The sequence below is a fragment of the Prionailurus bengalensis genome, chromosome C1 (assembly GCF_016509475.1).
Source record: "Prionailurus bengalensis isolate Pbe53 chromosome C1, Fcat_Pben_1.1_paternal_pri, whole genome shotgun sequence".
NCBI lineage: Eukaryota > Metazoa > Chordata > Mammalia > Carnivora > Felidae > Prionailurus > Prionailurus bengalensis.
In genome coordinates, this window is record NC_057345.1 from 34,302,669 (window position 1) to 34,327,574 (window position 24,906).

General features: G+C 43.9%; 1 protein-coding gene across 4 annotated transcripts in view; it reads left to right on the forward strand.

Annotated features, from left to right (window-relative positions):
• Positions 1-463: 463 nt before the first annotated feature.
• Positions 464-24,906, forward strand: part of ST3GAL3 (ST3 beta-galactoside alpha-2,3-sialyltransferase 3) — a 201,996-nt gene continuing 177,553 nt past the window's right edge. For 2 of the 4 annotated variants that reach the window (XM_043574705.1, XM_043574703.1), the window contains exon 1: positions 464-670. The gene's annotated coding sequence lies outside the window, so the exon portion shown is untranslated. The remainder of the gene's footprint in view (positions 671-24,906) is intronic. The other 2 variants (XM_043574706.1, XM_043574704.1) reach the window with 1 other exon arrangement.

Here is a 24,906-nt window from a genome sequence, read left to right on the forward strand (position 1 = left end):
CGCCCTCGGCGTGGAATGACGGTGACCGCCCAGCACTCTGCGCCCGGGAGGCCCCCGGCCCACCGTGCCGCACGGCGAGAAAGGCTCCCGAGGGGCTGGGTCATCCCCGCGGGCTTCAGGTGTCCGCACGAACGGGCGCCCTCCGGGCGTGATGCTGGGGGGGGAGAAGGATGTCTCCAGGCGGCGGACGTGCTCCGAGGAGCCAAGGCGAGGTGTTCGCGTCGACCAGCAGGCCGGGCCCGCTCGGCCCCCCACCACCCGCAGCCCGGGTCCCCGCCGCGGGCGGGGTGGGCGGGTCGGGAAAGTGGGGGTGCCCGTGCCTATTGGGCCTCCGCGAGCTTGCGCTCGCCCGCTGCCCGCAGCGCAGCTCTGCATTGGTCAGCCCGGCGCCCCGCCCGGCTCCCGCGCCCCGATTGGCCGCGGATGTGCCCGACCCCCGGCGAGGGCGCTGAGGCGGAGAGCGGGATTGGTGGTCCCGCCGTCCCCGGGTCGCGGCCGCGCGCTCCGCCCGCCGCTGCGTCCCCACTATGGCGGCGCCCAGGCAGCCCACCGCGTCGTGGGCGCCCGCCGGGGTCCCCCGCGGCTGCCGCCGCCGCCTGCGCCCTCGCCTCCGCCTTCCCGCCCGCGCCGGGCCGGGCGCCGCCTCCCCCCTGCCTCCCTCTCCGCTGCGGTAAGAGCCAGTCGCGCGCGCGTCGGGGCGCGGCAGCCACCGCGGCTAACGGTGTCCGCGCCACCCCTTTCCTCCCCTCCCCTCCCCTCCCTTCCCCCGCCGCCCCGGGTCCCGGCGGGGCGCGCGGAGCCCGCCCGCCTGCTCGCGCTGGGGAAGAAGGGACGGTCGGGACACACGGCCTAGCTGTCCTCGAGTACCGAAGTCCGGTTCGGACTGGGGACTCCGGCCCGGAGCCCGGCCCCTGGGCGACCTCGGCCGGGAAGGGGCCGCCAGGCCTCCGGGGAGGACGGCTGGACCCGGGCCGAGCGGTGTGATGTCACCTGCGTGCGGGACCCCGCCGCGCTGCGCACCTTGGTGCAGAGCAAGGACGGGCAGGCGGGCCTCGGCTGTGGGAAGGGGAAAGAAAAGTGCAGGGAGAGCTTGAGCGGGAATCTGCAGCGTACTGGTAGCGGCTGTCCTTGCTTACCGCTTTCCTAGCAGCCAGACGTCCTGGAAACCCGGTCAGTTTGATCGGCATAGTACGCCTCCTCTCCTGCTTCCTTTCCCTCTCACACTTTTCTTTCCCCCATTGTTAACTCGCCGGTCTTGCTTGCAAGAGGAAATAATCTTCGTGATGACAGCAGGTTTGGTTAGGATGGTGTCCTACGAATATTTTGGATTCCTTTTTACAACTGCTCATTTTTAGGATTCCGCAATAAACTTGATTTCTGTTTGTGTTTCCCTCACATGCCAGGGAGGAGTGAAACGTGTTGAGCTATAAAGCATAGTCGTTAATTGAGAGAGAGAGAGAGAGAGAGAGAGAGAGAGAGAGAGAGACCAATGGAGACAGCTGCTATTTTGTAAAATCTAGGAACTTTTTTTTGTGGATCTAGTTTGCGCTGTCTATACTATATAGCTGGTTGAACGTGAGGGTACAACGAAACACTTATTAGGTTCCCAAAAGTGAAATAGTCCGCATGGGAAATTAGGTTATTTATTTCTGAGTCAGAATCACCTTGGAGTGATGATCATTGAACTGTTTGGTATGCCTTCAAGTCAAAAGGATTAAAAGGAAGCTGGCAGAAAAGTTTATGACCAAATGGTGTTTTCAGATCTCTTAAGGCAATAAACAGCTCTTAAGATTTAAGGATGCTTAACTCAAGGACATTTTGAAGTATTAGGTGCTGAAGCTGCCTATTTTGCATGTCTGTATAATCGTGATTTACTGAAAATAAGTTATTAAAGAGGAAATAAGATGTGCATGTTCTTAATTGGCTTTGGGTTATCACTAGAGTGTCTAATGAATGCATATTGTGCACGAGGTCATTGGACTGTGGGGAACTCAAGACCTGTAATGAAAGAGACTTGTTCTGACCAGGCCCATGAGATAGTTGTGGGAATAAAGGACACACGGGAAACTGATAACTCATGATGTTGCCTCTGGAATTCCTAGACAGTAGGTATGGAAATCGGGAAAAGGAGAAACCCATGTGTTTGAGGAAGGTTTTACAGGGAAGGTGAGGCTTGACTTGAGCCATGAATGGGTAAGCCTGGGAGGGGGGTAGGGGATGAAGAGGAAGAAGTGAAGAAAGGAGAAAGTAAGGACGGTCTGGGGTGGGGGTGGGGGGCAGGGGAGAACCCAAAGTGCTCAAGGGTGATTCCAGGGCATTCCTATCAGGGAAAAGTAGGAGATCAATTTGTACAAAAAAGGGAGGTGTAGTGTCAGATTGAGAAGTAACTTTGTCCCAGGAGAGCAAAGGATTAAACTAGTAGTAGCATTTACTTCAGGTGAAGCTGGAGCTAGCATTTAGAAAAATACATGGTAGCACTTTATTTGTTCTTGTCACTTTTGTGATTAACCTCCGCAGTGTGGATGGACAGTCCTCGTAGCTACCCAGGATCTGCCCCTCGAGACTCCCTCTTGCCTTTCTAGACTCTCCTCCCCTCGTGTTCACTTGGGTGCCAGGCCTTGCTGACATACTGCCACGCTGTTTTTGCTTCTTTCCATTTCTACTGTCATCACACTTATTTGGGGTCATTGATACCATTCTCTTGAGTTGTTGCAGACATCCCCCAACATTTTCTTTTCTTTCCTCCCATCTGTGCTGTGTACTGCCATCACCTCCAGACATCTCACTTCCCCAGTCAAGACTTTGAATGGTTCCCTCCTGTCCGTTGAATTAGGCACAGACCCGCCTGGCAAAGACACTCCGGGTGAACCAATTTCTTGTCATTCCCTTAGATTTTATTAAGTTTTCCCGGTCAGTAGAAGTATTTGCTCTTTGTGCTTTGCTGTTTGTGCTCCATATCTTTGCTTATGTTGCTTTTTCTATCTTAAATGACCCCCTTGAGTCTCTAATTGTTGGTTCTTACCCGTGTTTCAGGGCCATGTGATATGGAACTTCCTTTGTGAAACTTCTCTGTACTTTTCTTCCCATCTACATGGGACTTGTCTCTCCTTTAAACCATTGTAACGCTGGCGTCTGCCTTTTTGGCACAGTCGTCAACGTAAGACTGCAACTTTTTCGAGACATAGACTATCTTCGTCATCTAGCATGGTATTTTGTACATAGTAGGTACTTGACAGGTGTGTTTTATATTGCACATAGCCTGGAACAGAGATGGATGTGAAGAAAGTAACTTATGTGAGAGAATTCCTTACTAAGAGATCTGACGTATTGATCTGATGTATTGATCTGGATAACTTGGATTAGACTGCATAACAAAACCCATTAAGACTTAAGTGGCTTAATAGAACAAAAGTTGATTTTTCGTTCATGCACAGGGAACTCTGCTCCTCACAGTCACTCAGGGACCCAGACTGATGGAAACTCCATCTGAACATAGCGTTTTCCATGATCACTTCGATTGAGTGAAAGATGGTGGTTAAGGGGCACTGATTTTGTTTTTTTAAGTTTGTTTATTTTGAGAGAGAGAGCAATCAGGGGAGGGGCAGAGAGAGAGGATCCCAAGCAGGTTCTGTGCTGTCAGGGCAGAGCATGAAATGGGATTTGATCTCACGAACTATGAGATTGTGACCTGAGCCAAAACCTAGTCAGATGCTTGGCTGACTGAGCCACCCAGGCACCCCAAGGGGCACTGATTTTTATTTTTATTTTTAAAGTTTATTTATTTATTTTGAGAGAAAGAGAGTGCAAGCAGGAGAAGGGCAGAGAGAGAGAGAGAGAGAGAGAGAGAGAGAGAGGGAGGGAGAATCCCAAGCAGGCTCTGTGCTGTCAGCGCAGAGCCAGACGCAGGGCTCAAACCCACAAACTATGAGATCATGAGCTGAGCTGAAATCAAGAGTCGGACGCTTAGCCAGCTGGGCCACCCAGGCACCCCAAGGGGCACTGATTTTTGAAGTCTCGGTCCCAAATGGCATGTGTCACTTTCGGTCACATTTCATGGACTGAGGCAAGTCACGTGGCCACACCTGACTTTAAAGAAGAGCAGGAAATCGCAGTTAGCATGGGCCTGGGAAGCAAAGAGTTGGACATAATTGGTGGACGGCACGAAGGACTGCTACATCATTTATGACTATCACAGCCCCTAGAAGATTGGAAGTAGCAAAATCAGCTGGCCCGGTAGAGACCAGCACATTGACAGTAGCAAGAAATGGTCGCTTTAACTTGGCATGAGATGAAGGTGAATTGGGAAGCTGGAACTCCGTAACAGGCACTGTACCTGCCCACAGGCCAGGGCTGCTGGTACAGGGTATACCCTAACCACAGAGCAGTCATGCCTAAGGGCATCACAGTTTTACAGTGCCCTCAGTAATGAACACCTGAATGGTCCAAAAATAGTTAAGTTATATTCAAGTTATTTAGCCAGAAAGAGTGAAGTAACTTGAGGTACATTATTGCTTGCTGAACTAAGAAGGACTCTTAGTTTCACGTTGGTTTAATTGGGTTTACTTGAGGCCATCAAACTTGGGTATTTGGCGAGGGGATTTCACTTTTGGTAAAGAAGAGAAGCAGAGAGCAGATGGAGCTGTGGCTCAGAAGACAGGATCTGGGTTGAAATCTTGTCTCTGCCACTAATTATCTGACACTGAGCAAGCATCTTATTCTTGAGCCCGAGATTCCCCATCAGTAAAATGCGCAGGGTGTTCTCAGTGCATAGGGTGAATAAAAAGGGTTCGTTTATGGCAAGTGCTTTGCTCAGTACCTCGTTCAGAGGACACACCCCCGTTCAGGGACATCACCAGCAGCAGTAGCGGGATTTGAAAAACCTTTGAGAAAACCCAGGAATGTAGGTAGAGGTGTTCCCCCAGATTTTCCTTCCTTTTTCCTTTCCTTGGATAGCATTCCTGCCACACCTTTCTTATTTTCATATGTGTCGTATTTTATATGACGAAGCTGTGTGCCTGTCTGTGTCCCCCATCCCACTCGACACCCTACTTGTGACCCAAGTATTTACTGAACAGGTGCTGCGTGCAAGGCTCTGTGCTGGATCATGGCATTGTAAGTAAGAAAGGTGTGTCCCTGGCCTGAAGGGGCCTGTAGTCTGGTAGGACCGGAAGCCAGTGAACTCAGCAGTGAAAATACATTTGAGGGGCCTGTGGGATCTCCTAAAAGGGGACCTGCTGTCACACTGGAATATAGATCATGGTTTTCCGGAGACGTTCACACCAGCCCAAGTCTTGAAGAAGGACTAGTTATAAGAAGGGTGGATGTGGGTTTGAAAGGCTTTCAGGCAGGAAATGTGTGTAATGCCCTAGAAACACGAGAGTGTGGCTACATCCTGAGGACACTTGAGTGGCAGGAGGAAAGGGTATGTTTGTGGAGTGTGTGGAGGCTGCAGGAGGCGGCTTGTGAAGGCTGTGAGTTCAGGGGACAAAGCTTTTATCCTGCACATGATTAGTAGCCACGGAGGGGTTCCAGGGTAGGAAATCAGCTCTGCCTTTTAGGAAGGTCCCTGTGTGTGGAGGGCGCAGAGGAGTGATTATCCCGTTTCCCTGACAGGGGAAGTGCTGAGGTGTGCAGCCACAGTTCTGAGCCTGCTACACGAGGGTTGTAAAATATTTATGTGTGGGGAGAGAGGAGAAGGAGGCGAGTGCGGGGAGGGTACCAGTTGGACTACTGCCATGATGCAAAGGCTGTGTCCGTGTCCTTCCTGGGCGGGAAGAGCGCCCTGGACAGGGGCCAGCAGACCAGGGTTTCAGTCATGGCTTCCGCAGTTCCTACAGTAGGACCCCGGGCCAGTTTCAGAACCCTTTGTGTCTTGGTTTCCAGATTTGTAAAATGGAGTAAAAAACAGCTACCTTGCAAGATTGCTGCCCTGGAGACTCGGGCAAAAAGATGTCAAAAGCCTGGTGGTATTAGATAACATAAGGGACCTTCTTCTAATAAAAATAATAATTTTAAGGGGCGCCTGGGCGGCTCAGTTGGTTAAGCTTCCGACTTCAACCTATGTCATGATCTCGCTGTTCCCGAGTTCGAGCCCTACATCAGGCTCTGTGCTGACAGCTCGGAGCCTGGAGCCTGTTTCAGATTCTGTGTCTCCCTCTCTCTCTGCCCCTCTTTTACTCGTGCTCTCTCTCTTTCTCTCTCTCTCTCTCTTTCTCTCTCAAAATTAAATAAACATTTAAAAAATGATAATGATAATAATAGTTTTAAGACTTCTAAGGTTTAGCATATTACCTGGCTCATGGTAGGTGATGAAATCATTAGCCTTAAATCCCACCATCTAGAGATAACCACTGCCATCCCTGTGGTTTTATTTCTGCATTTTAAATGGTTGGTGATGCTGGTCTGTCTGGGAGTGTTAGGCATCAGGGGATTATTCTGAGATCAAGAAGGGAAGAATTGATACAGATGTCATACCAACTTAAACATTCTTTAAAGGCCAGCACATTATATATGGCTCTTCAGCTGCTGCCAGCCCTCACCCAGAAGTCACACATGCACATGTGCACATACTCTTGCTACTGGTGTTACTATAATGTGCTCACTGCATGGGCAACAAAAAAGTGTGTATTTCTTCAGCCTGTTGTCATCATCGACGGCTTCCCTCCTGAAATTTTGCTCCTCCTCAGTCTTCTGAGCATGTTTTTATTTTTTATTAAAAGCTTTTTTTAACATTTATTCATTTATTTTTTTAATGTTTATTTATTTTTGAGACAGAGAGAGACAGAGCATGAATAGGGGAGGGGCAGAGAGAGAGGGAGACACAGAATCTGAAACAGGCTCCAGGCTCTGAGCTGTCAGCACAGAGCCCGACTCGGGGCTCAAACTCACGGACCGTGAGATCATGACCTGAGCCGAGGTTGGACACTCAACTGACTGAGCCACCCAGGCGCCCCCTGAACATGTTTTTAAAGATGATAATGGAACTTTAATTGGGTTTGTTCTCCATTAGGTTCCTCCCTGGTCAAACTGGCTGACAGGAGTTCCTCCCCTCTGAGCTCCTGTACCACTTAATTTATGTTATTCTGATTAAATGTCATCTACTGCCTTGTCTTATCATTATTTGTCTATATATCAGTACATTTTGCCGTTCCTTGATGTCAGTTTTTCTTACACAGTAATAGAAAGATGGCATGTTTATGTATTTTTAACATGACTTAAAAACCCACTGAAGCCTTTTGTTTGAAATATGTTGAATAGGTTAGAAAATTCTATGACTGGGGTGCCTGGCTGACTCGGTTGGTAGAGTATGCAACTCTTGATCTTGGGGTTGTAAGCTGGAGCCCCATCTTGGGTGTAGAGATTACTTAAAAGTAAAATGTTTAAAAAAGAGAAAATTCTATTGCTAGATTAAAAAAAAAGTTTATTTATTTTGAGAGAGAGCACACATGTGTGCATGTGGGAGAGGGGTAGAGAGACTGGGAGAGAGAGAATCCCAAGCAGGCTCCTTGCTGTCAGTGCAGAGCCGGATGCTGGGCTTGATCTCACGAACTGAGATCATGACCTGAGCCAAAGTCAAGAGTCGAACGCTTAACTGATTTAGCAACCCCGGCGCCTCAAGTTTTTTTCTTAATTAATTAGTTAACTAATGTAATCTCTACATCCAGTGTAGGGCTCAAACTCATGACCCCGAGATCAAGAGTTGTATGCTCTTCTGACTGAGCCAGCCAGGTACCCCACTAAGTTGTTTTTTTTTTTTTTTTTTAATTGAAGTCTAGTTAACGCTTTATTACTAAATCTTTAAAACATATAAAAAATAAATTATACAGCAGTGATTCTTAGGGTTTTTAGTCTCAGGACCCCTTTATAAATTTAAAAATTATTGAAACCCCAAAGAACTTCTACTTCTGTGGGCTTTGTCTATGGATATTTAATGTACTAAAAATTACTGAGAAAACTTTAAATCCTAAGAATACAACCATACATTCCATTAGCTGTGAGGACAGGGATGTGACAACAGCTGTTATGTAGCCTTTGGATAATCTGCTAGACCCTTGTGAGAAAATGAGAGTGAATAAGGCAAATGGTGTGTTCGAATTATTATGAAAGTAATTTTAAACTCATGGATCTGCTGAAAGGGCCTTGGGGACCCTCATGGGTACATGGACCACTTTGATGACTACTGACATATAAATGTGAGAGTTTTTATAAGTGACACTTTTATATCTTTTTGACAACAAAGTAACATAAGGGTGGATATACTACCAAACATTGGTTTTCAAAATGCGTTCAACACAGTATATATATTTTTTAAAGTAACTAGTTTCTAGCTTTGGTTAAGTCCTTTACCTTGAAGGACAGTTGTGTGTATTTTTGGAATATCTGCAAAGTACCATACTGCTAACAGACATTTGTCATGCCAGTCATGGTCAGCAAACTTGGAACACGAGTATTTTTGTAAAAGAAAAATACACAACTGCTCTTTTAGTTCTAGAAATCTTAATATGCTGTCTGTCAGACAATACTTAGAGAACTTCTTTGAGATGTAAGAGTTTCGTGGTTACTCACCGTCTCATTATCAAATTTGGTTATGATCCTATTTCAGAGATTCGATTCTTAACAAGATTAGCGACATTAATGTCATTCTGTAATGCGTGAACTGCACTGAATCACAGAGCAGGTGAACAAATAATGATCCACTCTCCTCCATGCTGTGGGACTTTCATACTTCCTGAGGATTTTTCCTGAGCCTCATGCTGCAAGACATTTGACATGGGGTTGTGTAAGTGTTGGTTGAAGTTAAATGTTAGAAATGTTTATAAGTTAAAGTTTTGTTTCTTTCCATACTTTGGTGAATCATTTTGAGTATGCTTTGAGAGCACATCCTGTCTGAAGGCAAAGGGCCTGAGGTATTGCAGTAGCCTCTTCTTGCTCTTGGCTTAGTCTTTTCCAGGCTGTGCTCCATATCACTATCCCAGTGATCTTTCCAAAATACAGATCTGACTGTATCATTTCTCTGCTTAATCCCCGAAGTGGTTTTCCATTGCCAATGGGATAAATTTCAGACTCTTTAGCATGGCATCTAAGGCCTCTCCTACCCTTTTACTGCCTCACCTTCTTTGCTGAAGCTTTTCCTATATGTTATTAATTTCCATCATCTTACAATGTTTGTAGTCTAACTGCATGCACCACCCTGTTCTCTCTCGAGGGCAGACATCACACTGTGTTCCTACTGTTGTACTCAGGTGCCTAATAATGGCTTCTGCCTGGACGTATGTTATAATATACGTTCTATACATTAAGCTAACATGTTGTCTGTAGATAGATTAATGTTATATGTTCTATATGACGTGTATATATATATATATATATATATATATATATATATATAAATAAAGCATGGCAGATAAACAATGTGGAACTACTATGCTACTATGTAGGCCTAAGACATTTAATGTCTCAAATAACAGGAGTGAAGAGAACAGTTAACTTGTATTTTCTTTCTTTCTTTCTTTTTTCTTTCTTTCTTTCTTTCTTTCTTTCTTTCTTTCTTTCTTTCTTTCTTTCTTTCTTTCTCTCTCTCTCTCTCTCTCTCTCTCTCTCTCTCTCTCTCTCTCTCTCTCTTTAGATCATGTGTGTATGTATGTAGTCTCCCTGCCCAGTGTGGGGCTTGAACTCATGACTCTCAGATCAAGAATTGGATGCTCTACTGACTGAGCCACCCAGGTCCCTTAAATGCTTTATTTTTTTAAAAAAAATTTAATGCTTATTTATTTTTGAGAGAGAGAGAGAGAGAGAGAGAGAGAGATTGTGAGTGGGGGATGGTCAGAGAGAGAGGGAGACACAGAATCTGAAGCAGGCTCTAGGCTCTGAGCTATCAGCACAGAACCCGACATGGGGCTTGAACTCACAAACAGTGAGATGAGACCTGAGCTGAAGTCGGATGCTTAACCAACTGAGCCACCCAGGTGGCCCTGTTTTATTTTTTTTTTAAGTTTATTTATTTATTTTTAGTACTTTCTCTACCCAACTTGGGGCTCAAACTCACAACCCTGAGATCAAAAGTTGCATGCTCTACACTCTGAGCCAGCCAGTGCCCCCATATTTTCTAATACTGTATTTTACGCTTAAAACAACAGAACACTATAATGATACCTATCACTAGGTCTTTTTTTATTTTTTCTTTTTTAATGTTTATTTTTGAAAGGGGGCCAGGGGACAGAGGATCAGAAGCAAGCTCTGCACTGACAGCAGGAAGCCTGACATGGGGCTTGAACTCACAAACTGTGAGATCGTGACCTGAGCCGAAGCTGGACAGGCAACTGCCTGAGGCACCCAGGTGCCCCTAAAGTCTTAATATGCCATATCGTATCAGAGTTTTGTTTTGTTTTGCTTAAAGAGATAGAACATTAGATTTCCAATAAATGCCTCATAAGTATTTTTCCCTAGTCAATTTCCTCGTTCACCAGAGAAAACTATCTTGAATTTAAAGTTTTTAAAGTCCCATACGTGTTTTTATGCTTTTGCCACATGTTATATCCCATGTACTGTACATACCAGGGGTTGGCGAATGAACTTGCGGGTTTTATTGGAACACTGCCATGCCCATGTTTAAGTGTTGTTATTGACTGCTCTCATGCTATAGTTTTCTGGACACATTGCCATCTCCCAGCCCCCTTCAGCCCCCGCCTGTTGATCTCAATTGGCTCAGGCAAAGGAGGGTCATCTCCTCAAACTGATTGCGTTCAGCAATTTTTAAACTTCCACATAGAATTTACCTTTTCCAAATAAGACATCATGTCTACAACCTTGTCCTCCAAACACCATTAAAACAGTGTTAAGCAAAACTCCCTTAAAACCAAACCTTAACAGCTCCTATTCCGAAAAGGTTGTTTTTTTTTTTTGGTTTTTGAGTAAAAACAAAGAACTGAAAGTTTTGTTTCCTTGGGTAACCCCTCCCCAACCTCCCTTTTCCTCAGCTACTTCTGAAGGGAGTATCCGACCAGGGAGAAAACATTTTCTGTCTTCTGTTTTTATCATCTTGGTAGATATCTAATTTTCACTTAGTCACTGACCACCTGTGTTATAGGAGCCTGGGTCCAGTCAGGGGAGAGAAACCACATGGGACTTTGAGCAGTCAAGCTTTAAGAATTATTATTGTTGTTATTATTATTTTAAATGTTTATTTACTTTTGATCACACTCACAGAATGTGAGCAAGGGAGGGGCAGAGAGAGAGAGGGAGACACAGAATCTGAAGCAGGCTCCAGGCCTTGAGCTGTCAGCACAGAGCCCATGCGGGGCTTGAACCCATGAACTGTGAGATCATGACCTGAGCCGAAGTCGGACGCTTAACCAACTGAGCCACCCAGGTGCCCCCAAACTTCAAGAATTGTTAACTATAACAGGGATTTGGAGTAACATGAAATCAACTAGTAAGTAAAAAAATAAGCACGTGGAAGGATGCTTAACATCATTTTTTTATTATTAAAACAAATTTTTTAAAATGTTTATTTACTTTTTGAGAGAGAGAGAGAGAGCACAAGTGGGGAAAGGGGCAGAGAGAGAGGGAGACACAGAATCCTAAGCAGGCTCCCTGCTCTGAGCTGTCCGCACGGAGCCTGGGCTCGAACTAATGGACCGTGATATCATGGCCTGAGCCGAAGTTGGAAGCTTAACTGACTGAGCTGCCCAGGCGCCCCTCCTCAACATCATTAACTAATGGAATGCAAAGCAAAACCAGAATGAGACACTTGCCCTCACCCCAGCTCTCTCTAATTATCCATTTTTGTATCTATACATCTGTTGTTCCATTTGCTTGGTTCACACCCATTAGGATGGCTGTAATCAAAAAGATAGATAAGAACTAGGGTTGGCACAGGTGTGGAGAAATCAGAACTCTCACAACCCTGCTGATGGGAACATACAAAGGTACAGCTGGCATTTCCTCAAACAGTTAAACATAGAGTCACCATATGTACCAGGTATATTTCACTCCTAGGTGTATACCCAAGTGCATTCATAAGTATATACCCAAGAGAAATTAAAACTTATGTCCATGTAGAAACTTGCACATCAGTGTTCCTAGCAACATTATTCAGCCAAAAAGTGGAAACAACCCAACGTCTGTCAACTGATAAACGGATGAATAAAATGTGATGTGTTCGTATGATGGAATGTTATTTGGCAATAAAAAGAAATGAAATACTGATAACATGCTACAATATACATGAACCTTGAAAATGTTATGCTAAGTGAAAGGAGCCTGTCACAGAAGACCACATATTGTATTATTCCATATACAGTAAAACCTTGGTTTGCGAGCGTAATTTGTTCTGGAAACATGCTTGTAATCCACAGCATTTGTATATCAAAGCAAATTTCCCCATAAGAAATAACGGAGGGGCGCCTGGGTGGCTCAGTTGGTTAAATGTCCGACTTCAGCTCAGGTCATGATCTTGCGGTTTGTGGGTTCAAGCCCTGCATCAGGCTCTGTGCTGGCAGCTCAGAGCCTGGAGCCTGCTTCAGATTCTATGTTTCCCTCTTTCTGCCTCTCTCGCTCTCAAAAATACATAAACATTTAAAAAATTAAAAAAAAAGAAATAATGGAAACTCAGATGATTCGTTCCACAACCCAAAAATATTGATATAAAAATGATTACAATACTATAATATAATACAAAGTAATAAATAAAATACAAAATGTGAAGAAAAGTAAATTAACCTGCACTTACCTTTGGAAACCTTTGTGGCTCGTGCGAGGGAGACGAGAGAGGAGGGTTATCGTGTCAGACGACTTTCACCATCACTAACGGAATCACTGCTATCTCTTGGCTCAATGTAATCTTTTTCCTTTTGTGCAACTTTAGCAAGGAACCTTTCCAATGACACTTGCTTTTGCCTCCTTCTGAGGATGTTGCAGAAATGTGACATTGCATTATCATTAAACAGATTCATCGTTTGCCCCGCTACAGCCTTATTTGGGGGCTACAGCCTTATTTGGGTAGTGCTTTTCTGCAGAATTTCGTTTTGCACTGTTTCCCACATTTTACACATCTCCCTAACTTCATTTAAAGTGAGGGATTCCTCCACCTTTTTCTCCTCCTTCTCTGCAGATGAGATGCAGACATAGACTTCTTAGAAAATCTTACAGTTTCGGCCACTCGCATACCTTGTTCGTACTTCTTGATGATTTCCTTCTTTTTTTTTTTTTTTTAAATTTTTTTTTTCAACGTTTTTTATTTATTTTTGGGACAGAGAGAGACAGAGCATGAACGGGGGAGGGGCAGAGAGAGAGGGAGACACAGAATCAGAAACAGGCTCCAGGCTCTGAGCCATCAGCCCAGAGCCTGACGCGGGGCTCGAACTCCCGGACCGCGAGATCGTGACCTGGCTGAAGTTGGATGCTTAACCGACTGCGCCACCCAGGTGCCCCTTGATGATTTCCTTCTTAATTTCCACCGTAATCATCTCCTTCTTACCACTGTTCTTTTTAACTTTTTTCTGCATGGGGACCATTGTATATGCTCACACGGATGTTGACTACGGTACAGTATTAGTAAACCCTTGTCATATACTGTATTTAATATAACTGGCAATAAGGCAGCAGAGGAAAGGGTCTATGTCTGCAAGCAGCCTGACCTAGAGTGAAGCAAAGCATTCCTAAGCTTACTCTTGTATGGAAAAGCAGAGGACTGCCTGTAGGTGCTTTGAAGTGACAAAATTATCCTAGTGCCAGGTGTGGGCACCTTCCAGTGTTCTGAAAAATCACTGATTTCTGCCAGACACGGCAGCCTGAGACGGAGCATCTGAGCATGGGAGACGATCACCCACAATCCTGCAACGTGCGCCAAGAGAGAAGAACCATTGACTCCATTGTGATCATGTGACATTCAGTGTTCTATGCTACTGGTGTTGCAAGACATCGCTCATTTATCAAGTTAAAATATATTAGAAATGTTTGCTCTTCTTGCGGAACACTCGCAGAACAAGTTACTCACAATCCAAGGTTTTACTGTGTATGAAATGTCTACAGACATTTGCCTGTTCTGTGGAACAGAAAGTAGATTAGGGCTCAGAGAACGGGATGTTGGGCAGGGGGGTAACAGCTAAGAGGTGCTGGGTATTGTTTGGGGGTGATGGAAGTCTTCTAAAATTGATTGTAGTAATGTTTGCCCAACTATGTAAAAATACTAAAAGCCATTGAAATGTATACTTTGGGTGAATTGTATGGTATGTGAATGATATCTCAATAAAGCTTTTCTTTTTTCTTTTTTTAATGTTTTATTTATTTTTGGGAGAGAGAGAGAGAGCGAGAGCGAGCAGGGGATGGACAGAGAGAGGGAGTCATAGAATCCAAAGCAGGCTCCAGGCTCTGAGCTGTCAGCACAGAGCCCTACACGGGGCTCAAACTCACGAACTGTGAGATCATGACCCCAGCTGAAGTCAGACACCTAACCGACTGAGCCACCTAGGCGCCCCTTCTTCTTTTTTTTTTTTTTTTAATTTTTTATGTTTATTTATTTTTGAGTGAGAAAGAGACAGAGCACGAGTGCGGAGGGGCAGAGAGAGAGGGAGACACAGAATCTGAAGCAGGCTCCAGGCTCCGAGCTGTTGGCACAGAGCTTGACACAGGGCTTGATTTCATGAACCGTGAGATCATGACCCGAGCCAAAGTTGGACGCTTAAGCGACTGAACCACCCAGGTGCCCCTCGATGAAGCTTTTCAAAAGAAGTAAAGAGGACTCTAAAGAATACAGATGTAGCAGATATAAGGAGCAGCCCCCACCCCAGGGCTGAGAGAGAGTGCTCCATGAGGAGCCCCCCAGTCTCCCTCACACCTGCTGCAGGCTGAGTTACAGACTTTGTGGACATGACCATGACTCACTGGGTTGCAGATGAGTTCCTGTGATGCCGCATGGTGGAATTAGTGGGAAACCAGCCTTCTGGGGTGTTGGGGGAAGCTGTTTGCACAGAGGGGTCTCATGAGAGGCACTGGTACAAAACTGCCCAGGAGGGGTGCTGAGGGCAGCGGTTGGCTGCTGCTACTCATTGCTGACGGCTGGGCACTGGAAAAGCCAGGTGCGCTGTAGGAGCCTACCCAGAGGAACGCACTGGCACCCAGAAACAAAACTATTTTCCTCCTGCAGTAGCTCTTCAGCAACTTCTAACAAAGCTCCACGTCATGCGAGCCGGCAAAGAAAAATACTTAAAAGGGCCCGGGCTCATTTTCACAGAGCAAGCAAAAAGGGTGCATGTGGAACTGAAAGGCAATGAATCTGTAACCCACGCAGAAGTCACCGGGACCTCAGCATACCTCTAGCTTTTTAATTCCCTTTGGAGGTCCTGAGGTAATCCTTGCCCTTAGGCTGTTGTGGTTTGGAGGGCCAACTTGCCCTTAGCCCAGTTCTCTCTAATCCATTTTTACATCTTGTTTCCTCTTCTGTTTGCCCAGTTCTCTTTTTCAGATACCATTTACACTTATGCTGGATCTCCTGTGACTACTACTGCTGCATGTTTTTGTTCTGTTGTTTGGGTTTTAGTAATCCTCTTACACTTTTTATTCTTTTTCATTTTATCTTGCTCATTTTTTTATCCACCATGGCTGGCTGGCTTTCTTTCTTTCTTTCTTTCTTTCTTTCTTTCTTTCTACAGATTTTATTTTTTTTAAGTAAGCTCTACATCCCACGTGGGGCTCCAACCCACAACCCCAAGATCAAGAGCTGCATGCTGTATGGACTGAGCCGGCCAGGTGCCCCACCGTTGCTCTCATGACTCTTACTGTCTTTTCAGCAGTGACCACTTTGTTCTCTTCCACTGAGGTTTTAATTTCCATGATGTTAGTTTTCTTTGTTTACTCTTCCTGAATGCTAATTTTATTTTATTTTATTTTTAATGTTGTCTTACTGTTTTTTCCCTGAGCGCTCGCTGCCTGTAGTCTCTGCTCTTAGTTATCTCTTGCTTTATAGCGCCATTTGGGAGTGGGTAGGGCTGGGGTAATCTTTGTTAATGATCTTCATCTGTTCTGTGGCAACATTTTTCCTGTCCTGTGGTCTTCATCTACTATGCTTCTCCCCACCCCCCGGTTCCTCTCTAACATTGTTGCAGCATTTTTGTTTAGATCCTATACTGATTTCTTTTTACTATTTTTATTTTCTTTTAAGAGGTTATGGCTAGTTCCTCTTTTTTTTTTTTTTTTAAGTTTATTTATTTTGAGAGAGAGAGAGAGAGAAAGCAAGTGGGGTAGGGGCAGAGAGAGCAGGGGACAGAGGATCCAAGGCCAGTTCCATGACGACAGCAGAGAACCCGATGTGGGGCTCGAACTCAAACCGTGAGATCATGACCTGAGCCGAAGTCAGATGCGTAACTGACTGAGCCACCCAGGTGCCCTTTTATTATTGTTTTGATATGTTCTAGGGTGTCTTCAAGTGGAAAAAGTTATGTGACTGAAGCCAGGTCAGGATTTGAATTCTGGCTTTGTCACTGACTGGCTCTGTGATCTCAAGGTAATTTAACCTTTCTGTGTCTCAGTTTTTTCTCTATACAATGGGAACAGTAACCTCACAGGATTGGTGAGAAGATTCAGTGAGTTAAGTTGTTCAAAACTCTTAGAACTGTAGCCAGTTCACGGTGCATGCTGTATGAATATTAACAATATTAACCTACCCTACACACTTACTTGCACTTAGAAAATGCACAGCTTTTTTGCATAGAAGGATTTAACATATTGCATATTAATTACTTAAATCTGCCTAGTCATGCATAACATCTGAATAGGAGGTGTGCATTCAGCAAAAATGTTTTCAAAAAAATTGATGAGCTTTTCAGTAATTTTTTGGGAAGCTGGATAATAAATAGTACAGTATATAATAACTTCTAATTAGCTTTCCTTGAAAATATTCATAGGAGACATGCTCAGGAAATACTTTGGTTTTTGCTCTGCATGCTTTTGTCATACTTGAGTTTATATCCAATAGGGACTGATATTTGAAGGTCAGCAAAATTCTGACATTTTAGACTAAAAATTCTTGCTAGGTATAGTTCAGAAAATAACCATATTGTAGGATGTTTTAGAAATTATAGGAGTTTGATACAGTTTGTTTCAATGAGTTCATATTTTTAATATAATTTTATTTTCATGGCTAAATTAAAATAACCTAGCATTATATGCCTTTTGTACCTTTTTAAAATGTTTTTATTTATTTTGAGAGAAAGAGAGAGACAGAGTGTGAGCGGGGGAGGGGCAGAGAGAGAGGGAGACACAGGATCTGGAGTAGACTCCAGCCTCTGAGCTGTCAGTACAGAGCCTGATGTGGGGCTCGAACTCACAAACCATGAGATCATGACCTGAGCTGCAGTTGGACGCTCAACCAACTGAGCCACCCAGGTGCGCCCCTGTACCTTGTTTTGAGCACACTCTGACTAAATATTCAGTCAGTGAGCAGGTAGATTTTTGAGTCACTACCAAGGATACAATGGTGAACCAAACAGACACGTTCCCTGCCTGAATTAGCCAGAGTATGAATGTTAAATTATTGCTGTAAATGCTCATAAGAGGATAAGCAGCTGCTGTGGGAACATAGAACAGGGAGACCTGAAGTGTGGAGACAGGTAAGGCTTTCTCTGTGGAATTAACCTTTAAGTCTGAGTGGGAATTGGTGAGATGAAGCATAAGTGTCAGGACAGTGGCAGCCTGACCTTGGGAGAGAGCATGGGGAGTGGAAAACACTGAAAGACGGTCAGTGTTGCAGACTCATCGAGGTGAGGTGTAGGGGATGGCAGGAGACGTGGGAAGCGGTGGGCAGGGACCAGATGATGCAGAGCCTTACGTGGCTTGTGAAGGAATCTGGGACCTTACCCTAAGGACAGTGGGACATTTGCAAAGTCTAAGCTTGGGAATGAGATAAATTGACATTGGCTGCTCTGTGGGGAATGAGTCAGCGAAGACCAAGAATGGGTAATGGAGGCTTACCAGGGGGCTGTAGTAGGAGTCCAAGCCAAAGATTATAGCGACTTGAAATAGGATGGTGGTAGTGAAGGTGGAGGGGTGGATGGATGCAAGAAGGATTTCACAGGTGAAACTCATAGGACTCAGTGATTGATTATATGTGGAGGTGGGAGTGGGAAGGAGGGTGGTGTCAAGGATGATTTCCAGGTTTCTGACAGAAGCACCTGTGAAGATGTCGCCTTTCACCTGAGATAGTGAACAGAGGAGAAGGAGGAAATGTGGGGCATCTGTGAAACACCTAGATGATGCTGTAGAGCAGGACGTTGCGTGGATGTGGAACTCAGAAGCAGTTACCTAGAAGGTAAAGTTCAGGATGGTCAGCATAATGATGGCAAATGAAATCATAGATGTGGAACAAAATTGCCTTGGGGATATCTGCAGAATGAAAATGTTAAGACGGCCTCACGTAGTACCCCAAGATCCTCTCCTCTTTCAAAATTGCTATGCCTATATATGATTTGCACACAAATCATAGCTTCAGGATATATTATGTTTTGGAATGTGTACAGCTTATATCGTGTCTTGAGTTGGTGCACATAATTAGATATATATCGGTTTATTTCTTAAACAAATACTTCAGAAAATTTTTCTTTTTTCTTTTAGACAGAGAGCCGGCAAGCCGGGGAGAAGAGGGACAAAGGGAGAGAGAGAATGAGAATCTTAAGCAGGCTCCACGCTCAGCGTGGCTTGATCTCACGACTCTGGGATCGTGACCTGAGCTGAAATCAAGAGTCAGACACTCAGCCATCTGAGCCACCCAGGGGGCCCTAAACAAACACTTCTTGAGTGTTGCTCTGTACTAGGTGCTGTGCTGTTAGATGCAGGTGATTCACAGACCTAAGTTATAGATTCTGCTTTCAAATTATATGCTGATTCTTTGCAGAGACAGAAAAATAGGCAAGATGTTTTATAAATGCTGTGATATAGGTAAGCATGAGATGTTATGGGAGCAGACATAGCCATAGTATAGGGCATTAAGGAAAGCTTCCTGAGAGAGGTAAGACCCAAGTCTGCTCTGACTTAGAGACCTAAAAGATGAACTGGCATTGGTAGGCAAAGAAGGCAGAGAAAGGACTTACCACCATGCTGTACTGCCTCTCCCAGTTTCAGAGGCTGCAGGAAGGTCAAGGCCCGAGAGGACAGTAATGTCCATTGGGTTTGACAGTTAAGAGGTCAGTGGTGAACTTAGTGACCCTCTAGAGCAGAGTATGCGTTTGATTGTCTTCGTGTCTCCTGGGCTTTGCATAATTCCTGGCACTTAGTGTTTGTTGCGCTAGCTTTGGGCAGAAGCGAGACACCTCCTTCTCCAAGGTGAATACACGGGAAGAGGATGAGTCTGATTGCTGCTCCACTCTACGTGCTGAAGCAACCTTATGGCAATTCTTTACCTGCATGCTTTTTTTGTGGCTGTACAGGGAGGCCAGGTGAGCTCCTGCAGCCTGAACAGTTCTCGCTATTAATCTAGTGTTATTTTTATGTTTTACTCTAGTCTTTTTCTTTTCTTTTTCATGGCTGGGTACATGATACCTGTGTCTTTTTTTCATTCACTACTATATCATAAGCACTTCCCCATGTCACTATAATTTTTTCATAAATTACATCTTCCCCCGCCCCCCCATAAATTACATCTTAAGTGGCTGCAAAATCTCTCACTTGGATGTGTATTTGAACATTCATTTGAGGACTGGTTTAATTTTTTTCTTTTGTAATAATTTGAAATAATTACAAAAGAGTTGCAAAAATATTGCCAAGAATTCCCATATAGCGTTTAGCTCATTTATTGTGTCGTCTATCAGATTTCTCCATTGTAAGGTTACACTTTTCCCCTCTAATTATAAGAAGTATCTTATGGGCAGAAACTTGAAGACTGTAGAATACCCCATTTCTCAAAATTCTACCCATTAATTTTAGCATCCTTTGTTGTTTCTCAGCTGAATTATTGCTGAAATGGTTACCAAATGATGACTTTCTTTTTTTTAAATTTATTTTTAAAATTTACTTTCAAGTTAGCTAGCATATAGTGCAACCGTGATTTCAGGAGTAGATTCTGTAATGCCCCTTACCCATTTGGCCCATTCCCGCTCCCACACCCCCTCCAGTAACTCTCTGTTTGTTCTCCATGTTTAAGAGTCTCTTCTGTTTTATCACCCACCCTGTTTTTATATGATTTTTGCCTCTCTTCCCTTATGTTCATCTGTTTTGTCTCTTAAAGTCCTCATATGAGTGAAGTCATATGATATTTGTCTTTCTCTGACTAATTTCACTTAGCATAATACCCTCTAGTTCCATCCATGTAGTTGCAAATGGCAAGATTTCATTCTTTTTGATTGCCAAGTAATACTCCAGTGTGTGTGTGTGTGTGTGTGTGTGTGTGTGTGTGTGTGTGTGTGTGTGTGTGTATACCACATCTTCTTTATGCATTCATCCATCGATGGACATTTGGGCTCTTTCCATACTATGGCTGTTGTTGATAGTGCCGCTATAACAAATGGTGACTTTCTAATTACGTTATTCCTTCTACATTCATTAGTTGGTATTCTGATCTAAGGGAGCACTTTCTCCTCTCCTCATTTATTAGGCTCTTGTTTAATGGGTTATGATCTTTTATTATTGATCTGAACTGCTCCAGAGCTGACCATTAGGAGCCCCACAAGCTGGCTTCATTTTACGTTCGATACGGCCTCACTCCTTGAGCCTTTACCTGCTCCGAGGCACCGCAAAGGATCCAGGCTTATCTTGTTTGTGCCTTCTTTGCCTCAGCCCTGCAGTCAGCCATGCTTCCAGGGATCCCTGGTTCCTGTCAGGGAAGAATGGTATTTAGAAACCAAGGTCTAGCTGCTAGATGTGCTCTTTGTAATTGGGACATGACTGCTGCCAGGCTCTTTCCAGTGACCAGAGCTAGGGAATATATGCATGTATCACACAAAGGCACACACACTGCCCACGTCTATATTTGTTTTTATAGTTCATATCTTTATATATCAAAAACCATCCATTTACACCAAACCTTTCAATTTCAGTACAACCCCCAACATTTATTCTAGTTTTTCCCTTTTCCTGTTTGCAATTCCCTTCCCCACCATGGAGAAATCTGGCTCCTGTTAGCTAGCGTCAGTGTACTTACTTACTTATTTGGTTAATCCCAGCATTGACTGTTGCCACACCCGGAGACCCCCTAACGATGGCTGGATGCCCCACACCTCTCTTCACTCCAGTCCATGCCTACCCTGATTGGCACCTGAAGCTTAATGGCTTTTAGATTAAATTATTCAGAAAGACAGACAGGGAGGGAGCTCATTCCTTTTCATGGCTGCATAATCCTCCATTTTAGTGGACATACCGTAGTTTATTCAGTTCCGACCAAAGGACTTCCTCTCTTATATTACAAATAGTGCTGCGGTAAACAGCCATGTGCGTGAATTGTGAATTTTTGTCAGTGTGTCTTTGGGTAGTTTCTTAAATGTGAGATTACTGGGGTAAAGGGCAAAGCATGTAATTTCGTTAGACATGGCCCCATCCTTCCCACCACCACACAGTGTGTGAGAGGACCGGTTTCCCCCAACACCCTCAAGCTTTTGTCCTAGCTGTGAGTTTGAAATTTTGTCTCAGAATTTTGAGGTGCTGTTATTTTTCCGTCTTGGAGGTTTTGGCGTATTTTAAGCGCTTATTTTATTTGTTTCTTTAATGTCATCCACTTTAGGAAACCAGTTTCCTCTTTGGGTGTTTGGGTGTTTGTTCTACATCTTCATTTGAAGTTCCTTTTCCTTAATGGAAGAGGAGGTAGAAGTGAAATAGGTGATTAGTTCAGCCTTCTCGCTGTCATATTTGCTGAACAGACAGGTAAATCTGTTGACTGACTGATGGCCCTGTGTCTGCTGGAGCCTCAGGTTTGAAGACTGTATGTATGTTCAGGCATCACATCTGCATTCAGGACAGAAAGCAGGGGAAGGTACGGCCGCCTTCTGAAAGGCAAGGCTTGTTTTGTTTTGTTTTTAATTGTTTTTTAACGTTTATGTTAGAGAGAGAGAGAGACAGAGTGCGAGCAGGGCAGGAGCAGAGATAGAGGGAGACACAGAATCCGAAGCAGGCTCCAGGCTCTGAGCTGTCAGCACAGAGCCCGACGAGGAGCTCGAACTCATGAACCGTGAAATCCTGACCTGAGCCGAAGTTGGACGCTTAACCGACTGAGCCACCCAGGCGTCTCTGAAAGGAGCAGCTTTCCAACAGCCACCTGCCTTTGTAGGCAGGCTGCTTACCCCTTAAATTTGTTGTTGTTTTTAACGGGAGCCCTGGATGGGATATAGGCCTTTGTGTTGCTGGAATTGCAAGTCTCTAATTCCTGTTTCAATGTGAAAACTTTGTACATTTGTTATATATTTTTTTAATGTGTATTTATTTTTGACAGAGAGAGTGACAGAGCATGAGTGGGGAGGGGCAGAGAGAGAGGGAGACGGAATCTGAAGCAGGCTCCAGGCTCTGCGCTGTCAGCACAGAGCCCGACGCGGGGCTCGAACCCACAGACCGCGAGATCATGACCTGAGCTGAAGTCAGACGCTCAACCAACTGAGCCACCCAAGCACCCCTTTGTACATTTGTTATTTGCATAAATATAAAAATTAAAATTAAACATAAATATACAAATAAACAGATTGTGAAAAGAAAACAACCCTCCAAACCCACTTTTCAGTTTGGTGCCTATTCTTGTAAGTATGTGCTTAACACGTAACCTTAATTTTCAATATCAGTGTCGTCCTTGTTTGTTACCACCAGCATATGGGCCATACATTTATATTACGACTCTACAACTAGATTTTTTTCCACTTAGCAGTATATACTAGACGTTTTGCCTATGTGAGGACATACGGCTGTGCCTCATTCTGTGTAATGGGTACATCGTATACTATACATGTCATTCTCTTGCCCTCATCAATCCATCACCCACCTTGTATCCTCTGTGCTGGTGACTGACATCTAAGAACAGCATCATCTGGGCTTTGTTGCCCTCTGGCTTGGAATCAGCTGATAAAAGACATGGACAGGGATCAGAGGGTGAGTGGTGGGAGAAGTCAGAGCATTTCTTATCCCCTTCCACCCCTTACTGGGGCTCCTGGAGCCGCTGTGCCCTTGGTAGTGATCTTCCTGATGGCTGGCCTCTCTTTTCCAATGATACCCTTTGTCTCCTGCTCTTTCACCTTGAGGGCAAGAGTAGCTTCCTACTGTTGATAGTTCCTGGATGCTTCACCACCCGTGGTTGGTTCCTTTCACTCTACTCACACAGCTATAAAAAATCCTGTCATTAATTTCCTTCGGTTCATTCTCTGCATGTGCCATCTGTTTCCTGCCAAGACCCCAGCTGATATAGATGTCATTGTGTAGATGCACCATAATTTATTTGTTTGGTTCCCTGTTGATGGACATTTGAATTTTTTTTCTAGTATTTTGTTCTTATAATGAGTATTGCTAATGAACATTTATGTACCTATTTTGTAAAGTATTTGTTGGAATGTTCCTTTAGGAAGAAGTCACAGAAATAGAAATGCTGGGCCAGGGTGCACGAATGTTGTAAATTTCAGTAGCCACTTACTTCCCCATTGCTTCTGAAAGAGTCTGCCATTTTACATTTCTACAGTGTGGTGTTTGGTTTTTTTAATGTTAAAAAATTATAGAGGTAATACTTGTGACTTACAACAAATAAACTTACTTCCTAACATTGCATCCTATTTCCTGGAGGTAACCCCATCAACAGTTAGCTATGTATCCTATCATGTTTTTTTTTCTTTATAAGATTTATATCCTTATCATAGAATAAATTAATATATAGGTAAAGTAAAATCATTTATACATGTATGTATGTGTGTATATCTCTATCTCTACTAAGAAAGCTCATTTGTAGACTCTGTTCTATTGATCTGTTTGTCTTTTCCTGTGCCAGTACTCATCTGTCTTAAGAATTACAGCTTTGAGTTGTTTTTTTAAAATTTTACTTGTATTTTTATTTTATTTATTTTTATTTTTTTGAGTTGTTTTGATATCTGGTAAGGCAAATCCTCATCTCATTATTTTTCATGAAAAAAAATTTCTTGGCTCTTCTTGGGCATGAAGTCTTTGGATTAACTTCAGATTTAAGTTAAAACAAACAAACAAACATGGATCTTGGCTGGAGTCAGACTGAATTTATAGAGAACTGACATGTTTCCAATATCGAAACTTCTCACTTAGGAGCCTGGTGTGTTTTCTTTATTTATTCAGATCTTTTATGCCCTTTGGTGAAAATCTTGCCCATTTCCTCCTAAGTTTATTTTTAGATATATTATAGGTTTTGTTGCCGTCATGAATGGAATTCTTCCTCTTACATCTTCTCATCAGTTATTGCTGGTATAGTTTTTAAGAAGATTTTTGTGGGGTGCCTGGCTGGCTCAGTTGAAAGAGCACACGACTCTTAATCTCAGGGTTGTGAGTTCGAGCCCCACGTGGAGTGTAGAGATTACTTAAATTAAAACTTAAAAAAAAAAAAAGCTGTTGAGTTTTGTAAATTAATCTTATCACCTACTTATTTGTTCTGATGGTTTTTTCAGTTGATTCTCTTGGCTTTTCTAGGTGGACAGTTATATACTCTGTAGTTGATAACTTTTTAATCACTTTATGTATAGTGTTTATACATAATTTCTTTCTCGTATGTTATTTCATGGCCAAGATATCTTAGTGGGGTAGGGGGTGGTGATCCTAGGAAGTCTTCCCGGCTGATGTTACATTTAAGGTGAGCATCAGAGAATGCTGATCATCAGAGAATGTTCCAGGCAGGCCTTGAGGAAAGAAACAAGGCTGCGTTCAGTGAGTTGGAAGAAGAAAGGCAAAGGACACAGACAGGGTTGGGAAGTGCAAGAGATGGGTTGGAGAATAAAT